Source organism: Lissotriton vulgaris, chromosome 5, assembly GCF_964263255.1.
Source record: "Lissotriton vulgaris chromosome 5, aLisVul1.2, whole genome shotgun sequence".
NCBI lineage: Eukaryota > Metazoa > Chordata > Amphibia > Caudata > Salamandridae > Lissotriton > Lissotriton vulgaris.
The window spans coordinates 401,179,196-401,188,598 of NC_141693.1; the positions used below are offsets into that span (position 1 = coordinate 401,179,196).

General features: G+C 43.0%; 1 pseudogene; it reads left to right on the forward strand.

Annotated features, from left to right (window-relative positions):
• Nucleotides 1–1,846: 1,846 nt before the first annotated feature.
• On the forward strand, nucleotides 1,847–2,524 carry LOC147710957 (ADP-ribosylation factor-like protein 11; annotated as a pseudogene).
• The last annotated feature ends 6,879 nt before the right edge of the window (nucleotides 2,525–9,403 follow it).

Consider the following 9,403-nt stretch of genomic DNA (forward strand, 5'->3'; position numbering starts at 1 on the left):
GGCTCCAGTTATTAGCAAAGTTATAAAATATCTTTTAAGATGGGATAACTTGTATTTATCAATAGGTAGGTGTAATATAGCCTTATAGCCCTCCGTAGAGGGCTATACCGGCTATTAAAGACCCTCTCCAGCGTTAAAGGCCCCGAGCCGAAGGCGAGGGCCTTTAACAAGGGAGAGGGACTTTAATAGCGGTATAGCCCATCTACGAAGGGCTATAAGGCTATTAGAACATTCTGTCACTAGAGGACAGAATGTTCTAACAAAAAAACAAAGCTTTTTGGAAGCGTGAGGGGATTGGAATCCCCTCAGGCTCCCTGAAGCCTTTGTTCACAGCCAGAGCTGTGAACAAAGAAACATTGGAATGTTGGAGCTCCAGGCTTATACCAGCCATTATAAGCCCAGAGCACTCAATTGTTTTCAATGGAGCTCCCAACATTCCAATGTTCTAATATAGCAAAAATGCTATTTCTCACAAAAGTGTTGTACTATTTTTTTCACTATTCAACTCGAATTTGAGAGCTCATGGTTTAAACTAATAGATGTCATCATTTTCAGGTTATCTGGTCCTGTGGCAAGCACATGTTCAACCTTGCCTGGCTAGAGGAGGGATGCCGGCTACCTAATCTCGAATTGTATTATCTAGCTGCAGCTTTACAATGTATGTGCCCACTATTTGATAACAATGCATGGGGTCAAGGATCTGGGGATTATGTTCCATCTATTTATGAGCTGCTTATTGGGGGAGTTGCCAAGGGTTGTTTGCTTAATATATTGGAGTCCAGTTACTACCACAAATCACGGTTCAAGATCCTGATGTCTGCTTTTAAAAACTGGTCCAGCTGCCGGAATAATCTGTGTTAGGGAAGTTTAGCTGGTATACTCCTATCCAGAGGAACAAGGAGTTGCCAAATAGTTTCCAGGATTCATGTATATTAAGGTACGAGAGGCATGGGTTAGGAAGGCTCTGGAATTTTTTTCGAGGACTTCACGTGGTTCCGTTTGCAGATCTTTGGGTTAGACTTGATATCGGGTTGAACGATTTTTTTGAAATACCTTTAAGTGAGGGATTTTTTGCAGAGGAAAGTGGGTAGTTTTGTTGGGTTTTCTTGGGTGATCCTGCTGCTCCTATTACTCGCGGAGGTAGACAGCACGATTACTAAATTGTGTACATGCCTAGAGGAGGATCCTTGGACAATCTGGATAAACCTAATACTAAATGGCAGCAAAGACTCAGGTCTCACAATCTTAGTTTTTATGACTCGTTGGAGCTGAGGCACACTGTTCTTTGCTCCACTAGTTTGCAAGCCCAATAGTACAATTTTTTTTAATTTGGAAATAGTACTGTATGAGCACTAGGGAACAAGGGCAAGGCAGAATGGTAGGGAAACCTGGTGGCTCCTTTCGGACTGGATTCAGTCCTGTCAGGAGGATGACGGTGGGTCAACACACTGATTGTGTTGAAGATCAATTGTATGTTTTACTGTCCATTTTATTGATTATAGTGTTATAATAATATGTAATGTCTACACTACTTTTGCTAATAATTTCAAAATGTTTAGAGATAGGTATTAGGTTTGTGAGAATCTAATATTATGAAATTTTGAATGGAAAGGATCTTGCATTAGCTCTATAGATCTGTTCTTTTCTTTTTTGCTTTTATCTTTTGGTGCACACACCTGCCGCCTTGTGATTATGTTCTGTGTTTATGAATAGAAAAGCATCAAAAAAAAAGAAAGAAATCACAAATATATACATTTAGAGGCTTTTCCGAAGTGGTTGATGCCTAATCATTTCCTACAATGTCTGTCTCTTTCAACTCATTGCTAGAGTTGAAAGAGACCTGCTCTCAGAGGAGGAGCCGGCTTACTCGGCCGGACAGGAGCAGAGTTTGACTTTTTAGCTGCATGATGAAGCGACAGATTGGAGTTTGGTAAAACGAAGACTCTTTGTCCACTACGGGGGAAAACTGTTGGGTCTTCAGAATGGGTGCCCCCAACTCCAAACCCCAATCCAAGAGGCAGGCAAAATTGGTGATGATGGGCCTGGACTTTGCCGATAAATCGACACTCCTGTACAAACTGAAGAGAAATCAACCGTGGAGACGTTCCCCACCGTAGGCTTCAACGTGGAATCCTTTGAAACAAACAGCAACGTGTCTCTCACTATCTGGGATGTGGGCGGGCAGGATAAGTTGCACCCCAACTGGAAGGAGTACCTGGAGGACACAGACGTGCTGATCTTTGTCATCGACAGCACAGATGAGGCACGACTGGAAGACACCACCTCTGAGCTCTTAAACGTCTTGAACAATGACTTCATGGCCGGTGTCCCCTTTCTGGTCCTTGCCAATAAGCAGGACTTGCACATCGCTTTATCTCTTGAGGACCTCGTGGCCAAACTCAAGGTGGTGGACTACAAAGACCGGGCATGGGAGAGCAAGGGCTGCAGCGCATCCACTGGAGAAGGGGTGCCTAAGGCCCTCTCCGCAGTGGGCAAGCTTCTGAAGCAGAGGAGACTTTCATGAAGGCGTCACTGATGAGCTAGTGCACATTTCTCCTGTTGCAGATGGGGCATTAGGAAACCAGTTCTGCCGTGAACTGGAAAATACTGGTCCTCTTTCCAGAAATGGCCCTAAGTGTGTCAGAGGTGTGTTTTTTTTTCAGCGATGCAAGACTCTGATTTCAATTCAGACACAATGTTAGGCAGTACAGATCTTTTTCTTGCAGAGACTACATCTATTGTCTATCATAAGAAAGCTTTCTAAGGCTTCCAGGCCACAGGGGAAGTGATTATGAAAGATTAAAGTGAGAATACAAGTCATGTCTGCGTAACCTGAGTCTCTAGAATGAGACAGTTAAAATTCACCTTTTCTATGTAGTGTGGGTAAATAATTTTGTTATGGTGCTGTTATACCTTTTCAACATGTCACTAATACATTTTAAAACTCATTCCTAGACTCCCTCTTAACATATTGGGACTTTTGCTAATTAAATTGTTTGCTTTGTTTCTAATTCGATCTCTGAATTGAAAAACATAAATCACAAATATTCCACCTAGGAGATGGCCCCAACCAACTACTGTTCCATCCTGCTGAATGCTTTTCAGATGACCTGGGAAAGCACTCCACAACTTTTTTACAAATCTTTATTACCACTGTGTCATATGATTCAAAATGTATAGCTGTTTCATCATTGCACCTCAATGTTTCTGATGGTAAGGGTTTCCTTACCTGTTTGTTTTCCAGTAAATGGTCAGTGGTCTGAATGGTCGCCATGGTCGCCTTGTCCCAGTAACTGCTCTGGAAAGAAGAGAAGAGTCAGGCTTTGCAATAACCCAACACCATCTAATGGAGGTTTGGCCTGCAAAGGACCGAGACTAGAAGATGTTGAATGTGAGCATGACAAATGCACTCCTTCTCAGCAAGACGAGCTACATCAAGATACAGGTGTGTCATTTTTGTAAAAATAAACACATACCAAACATACAAGGCACTTTAGAGTTAGAGAGTAGGGAGAGGACCAGGGGACAGATGTACGAAGCACTGGTAAATTGTGACCAGTATTTTTGCAGTCTGTGTGGTACTTTGCAAACTGGCCTATGTAGTAATAGATCGGTTCGCAAAATACCAAATTGTCATTGGTGGATATTCAACCACCCTCATGAGTACTAATAGGGTAGATTGCAAATTGCAATCTACTATGACTCACAGCCATCACAGGTATGGTGCCTTGTGAAGGTAAGTAGGCAATTATGGTTGTGATGGCTTTTATATAAAGCAATCCTTTGTTTTTACTGCAGAGACATGTGTTAAAAAGAATGAAGAGTTAAAAAAAACTTGCCTACTCCTCAAAAGTGTTTTATCAACATTCTCAAAGGGGAAGATGTCACTTCCCCGTTGCGAGTGGGCTGCTATCAATTTTCAGTTGGTAGTAAAATGCTAATGTTTTGCAACCAGATTTCGAAAAATATTAATACATACCTCAAGCAGTTGTATCTGGCAGGAATGCTCTTAACACACCCCATTCCAAATAGCAATTCCTTAATGTTTACTTAACCCCTTTAATAATTTGGAAAACTTTCCTGAATTATTAATTGGGGTTAATAAATTAAATAAAGTAGTTTAGTGGTCGAATATCCTAAACTTTTATGATTAGGAGGGTTTTCGACCATTACAATGGTTTGCACTTCAGGCACAAGGTCCTGACAAATGCCCATGATCTTTAGGGCATTGATCTGAGCAGAATCATGTTGACACAACAGACTTGAAAGCTTTAATAAAGACACTCATGTTTTTATTGAGACATTCATGTTTGTCCTATTGCAAAAGACCTATCCTTATTTAAAGTGTAAAAACAATATCATCTGTTGGAGAGTAGAACTAATCCACTCTGCACTTTTGTGTGACTCTACATTGACATCTCCGAAGAACTTCATTAAAGTCCACCATGGATAGAATAACACTAACCATGAGGAGGAGCAAACCATATTATCAAACAATATGACACATCTACTGAGTGAGGATTTGTAATCTTTTTTTAGTATAACATGAGATGTAAGGAAATAATGCACACGGGTAAACACTTTGGGGGTAGTATAGATCAGGATACTTCCAAATATTAGATAAAGACCTAATTAATTTTGTAAAGTGATAACAGACTTGATCCATTGTCATGATATATTTCTCTTGTTACCAATTATAGGTTAGCTTGATTGTTTGAGTTACACTGAACACCTATATTTTTTATTGGGCAGTCCATTTTTCATTAGATTGATTGAGGCTCTATATTTTTTTAACAAATCATGAAAAACTAGAGCCCAAGCCTCTCAACATGGAGGTCAGCAAATGCAAGCACAAATATGGAAGAAAATAAAGGGTTTGGTGAATTGGAGGTTGAAAAGAGCAAATGAAGGAAGGCTTCATGGATGACAGATGAAAGGATTGATGGATTGGTAAAATGATCTTTTGATGGAAGGATCAATTGATGAAAAGATATATTGAAGCAAGGGTGAAAGGTTGCTTGAAAGCATGGATGGGTGGACGGTTGAATAGATTAAAGAGTGAAAACATCCCACCAGACATAAGACCTACAAAAACAATAAATGACACAGCTGGTACACGAATGACCTCAGGGAGTGCAAACAACTTGAGAGAAAATGGAGCCTAGACAAAAACACTGCTGCAAGATCCACATACAAAGCCACCCTCAACCTCAACCTCTACCTCCAACAACTACAAGACACAAAGACACAAAGAAAAGGGCCCTAACTCGCAGACTCGAAGCCAGCTCCAACAGCGGCAAAGAACTCTTCATCATTGTCAAGGAGTTCTCCATTCCCGCAACTGCCAACAATTACATCATCCCATCCCATCCCACCCCACTCTGCAATGACCTTTCAAACTTCTTCGAATGAAGATACACATTCACCCACAGCATACTGATACGAACTACCCCGACCAGCCGGACAACTCCTTCATCGCCAAACAACAGTGAAGTAATTGTAAGCCCCTCTCGAACTAAGAATCCACCAACCTGGTGAACACCATCCACTCAGGAGCCCCCTCAGATCCATGCCCCCACTCCATATAAAACCTTATAAGAACCATCATCACCCCCACTCTCACTGCCATCATCAACACCTCCATTACCACCGCCTCCTGTCACGTGGCTGCATTAGGCCCAGGAAGAAACACTGCCATTTTACATGCATACATTTCTTAAGTTGCCTTCTTTTCCACACAAATACTTTTGACACTGATTTGCCTGTGTGACAGTGCAGGATGCATTTCTCTGAAAACATATTGTTTACATTTCCAATCCGTAAGTACACTATCACAACACTTTGAACAATTAGTACAAGGCCTAAAGATACATTGTGCAAATGTTGATATTTATTATTCATCCGTAAGGTGGCATATCTATCACAAGAGGATAAACAATGACTGCCTGGCTGAGGCCTCGATTCAGAAAAGGGGGTGGTGATGAACAGAGTGTCTGAATTGAGGCCTCAGCATGGAAGCATGGATATTGTTATTATAAATACACACACATTTCTGTGGTCAGATCAGAGGAGCTGCGAGGTAGTCGCTGCTGTCGGAGACCCAGCCCGGCTGATTTCTGTTTGCCCTCTGCAAGGAGGGCTGTCCAACTTGTGACCAAGACAGGGACCTGCATACTCTTACCTTCAGGTAATGGGGAGTTAGATCATCCAGTAAGGGATTTTGGCAGATCACCCGCTCTAGGTTTCTAGGGAGCGCATAGCAGGAGTACACTATACCCAGTACTTGTATGCCGGCATATATATACTGCTTTAGCACAGTGGCGGAATAGTTTACTCTTTTCAATAGTCTCATATTGCAGATCACTTGCATCTGCTTCTGTCTATTATTCATTGCAGTGCATATGTTTTACACAAGAATCGCAATTGTTCATTAAATATTGAAATGCCTCTTTGTGTATTTCTTGTGTATCTCTCTGGGTGTGCACAAGTGACTGAGCAAAAAGGCTCTAGATTTGTTACCACAATACCTTGGGGAGTCAGGCTTGTCATGTTCTGATGTTTCCACATCTATTCTTTACCCTCTTAGGTTTAGGGATACTTATGGAGGACTTGTGAGTTAGCAGGACTCTAGGCCACTATATCCTGAGGTGGGGTGCATAGAAACAGCCTGACGCAATGTTTTTTTTAATATTTCTTTTTATTAAAACAAACATCAGCATAAAAACATTACAGTGGGTCAATTACAATAGCTGAGCAAACGACCTGGGACAACAGAATATACAAAGTTCATGAAAATTGTCGGGACTTCACGGGGAGTGGGGATCATCGGATACAGCCTCGAAGGGCGGCGTACAAATTTCTCCCTTGTAGCTATTCCAAGGTCCCCTGATCTTTGACCATTTACAAGGGCACCCCCTAGCAACATATGTAGTCTTTTGCCTAAACATACTCCAATCTAAATTATTTTCCCTGCCTTCAAGCGAGGGGACCCGCTCCGCTCCCCACAACTGTGCGATATCACGTTTGGCAATCATATAGCTCAAGGTAACCCATTGCATCTGTGAGTTATTTAAGTCAGTAAGCTCCCATACATTAAGCAAGCATCTCCTCGCCTCTGGGGAAAGAGAAACCTCAAGCACCTCTTTGATTGTGTCATGAATGCTGCTCCAATACGCGCCGACGGATTCACATTCCCAAATGATGTGCATGAAGGTACCAATAGAGCCACAGTTCTGTTTACAAAGACCAGAGTCTGAGAGATACATATGCATCAGCCTAGGACCCGTTAGGTAAATTTTATGTAAAATTTTTAACTGTACCAGATGAAGGCGAGCTGGAATCGCGACTTCTGTAGGTGACAACACTGCTGACTGCCAATCTTCATCGTCCATTTCAAGTCCGTCCCGCACCCACTTGTCCCTCAGTACCCCAGGAGAGTCGGTCCTATGGTTTATCAATTTCTTATATATGAGAGAGATCATCTTATCAGGCAAGTGTCCGTCCAGTATCCTGTCTTCCAGGGAAGAAAGCTCTGAGGGTTCAGCACCACCATGTTGTAATGACAGGAGAGAGTGTCGAATCCGCCCGTATCGAAAATATTCAGAGGGTGCAAGCTTATATTCTTTCTGCATCACTTCAAATGATTTAATCTCCCCCTTCCCCCAAATATCCTTAACATAGGAGATACCAATAAGGTCCCACCTGTCAAAGCCTTTCGTGTTCCAGAGCTTACCAAGGCTTTTAGAGTCCCACAGCGTGGTAGCCATAGTCAATCTATCCTTCCAGCCCACGGAGTTTGTTGCCCCATGCCACACATGTACCGAATGCTTAGTAGGTCCTGTCAAGTGCATTCTATTAGGCCGAGAATATAATGCTCTGTTATAGATATTGCCACTTGTCCATGGCGTAGCCGGGATCGTCAATCCGGGCATACATACAGTGGGTAATTGCAACCAAATGGGCTGCCCAGTAATATTGTTTAATATCTGAGACAGCGATGCCACCATCATACCATGAAAGAGTCAACTTGTGAAATGCAATGCGCGGCTGCCCCTCCCAAAGCAAACTTCGCTGTAGACCTTCAATTTCACGGAAATAGCTCGAGGGCGCCACATCTAAGGAGTTCTGTAAGGCATAAAGAAAGCGTGGGAGAGCCATCATTTTAAACAATGTCGCTCTGCCTAATAATGAAAGAGGAAGCGTCTTCCAATTGGATACGTCACTCCCGAGCCGACCAAGAGGAGGAAGAAGGTTACGGGAATACCTAACCGACAGATCTACAGATACAAAAATTCTGAGATATTTAAAGCCGTCTTCACTAACCTGTGTAGGACAGTTCCTAGGAGGTACAGGAGAAACACAGCTTAACACAAATAAAACCGATGTACTCCAATTAATAGAGAGGCCAGAGTTACGTCCAAAAGAGGCAAGGACATCACAAACTACCATGAGAGACTTACGCGGGGAGGTCAAATACAACAAAATATCATCCGCATATAGGGAGATGCGATCCTCCTATTCAGGGGACCACCTCAGCCCCCTAATCGAGGGTTCCCAGTGTATCCAGGCCGCCAGAGGCTCTGTAGCCAGCGCAAAAAGAAGAGGGGACAGTGGGCAGCCCTGCCGGGTGCCACGCCCCAACAGAAAGGGGGCAGAGACTTTATTGTTCACTACTACTTGCGCCAAAAGGTTCAGAATACAGCAGGCGCACCCAGCCAATAAATCCAGGGCCAAATCCAAACTTGCCCAACACCGCCCACAAATATGGCCATTCGACGGTGTCAAAAGCCATTGTAGCATCTAGGGACGCAATTATAGCCGGTTCTCGTAGCGTCTGTGCCCTGGCCAAAACTCCATGCAATCTGCGCAGGTTCAGAGCTGTGTTTCTGTGAGGCATAAAGCCCGATTGATCAGGGTGGACCAAAACAGTAATGACCTTTATCAGCCTACTAGCAGCCCGACCCGACGTTGTCCAGGTATGAATTGCTGCTGGCCAGTAGTATATTGTTTTGTAGGATTTCGTTTTGATAGCATTTCTTATCTGTGACAGGCCTGTGAAACACTCCGATTCACAGTGTACTGCTGATGCACTTAAGAGTACGCGTTAAGTAGTGTGTGAACTCGAGTTTCCCTACTTTATTTTTCCTTGCAATATTATATAGCGCTAACTCGACAACATGGCATGAGCACAATTTACATTACAGAAGAACCCATTCATTTGTGGTAGGCACGGGGAGACAAAGCGATTTGCCTGGAATCACAGGATGTTGAGCTGATGCAGAGATTCGAACGTAGATCCCCAGCTCTAAAGTTCGCAATTCTAGAACTTGTGGCGGGAGGTGTGTCTAAAAGTGTATGTCGGTGCTGGCCATCAATGAGAGGGACCTGTGCATTTTTCAAATCG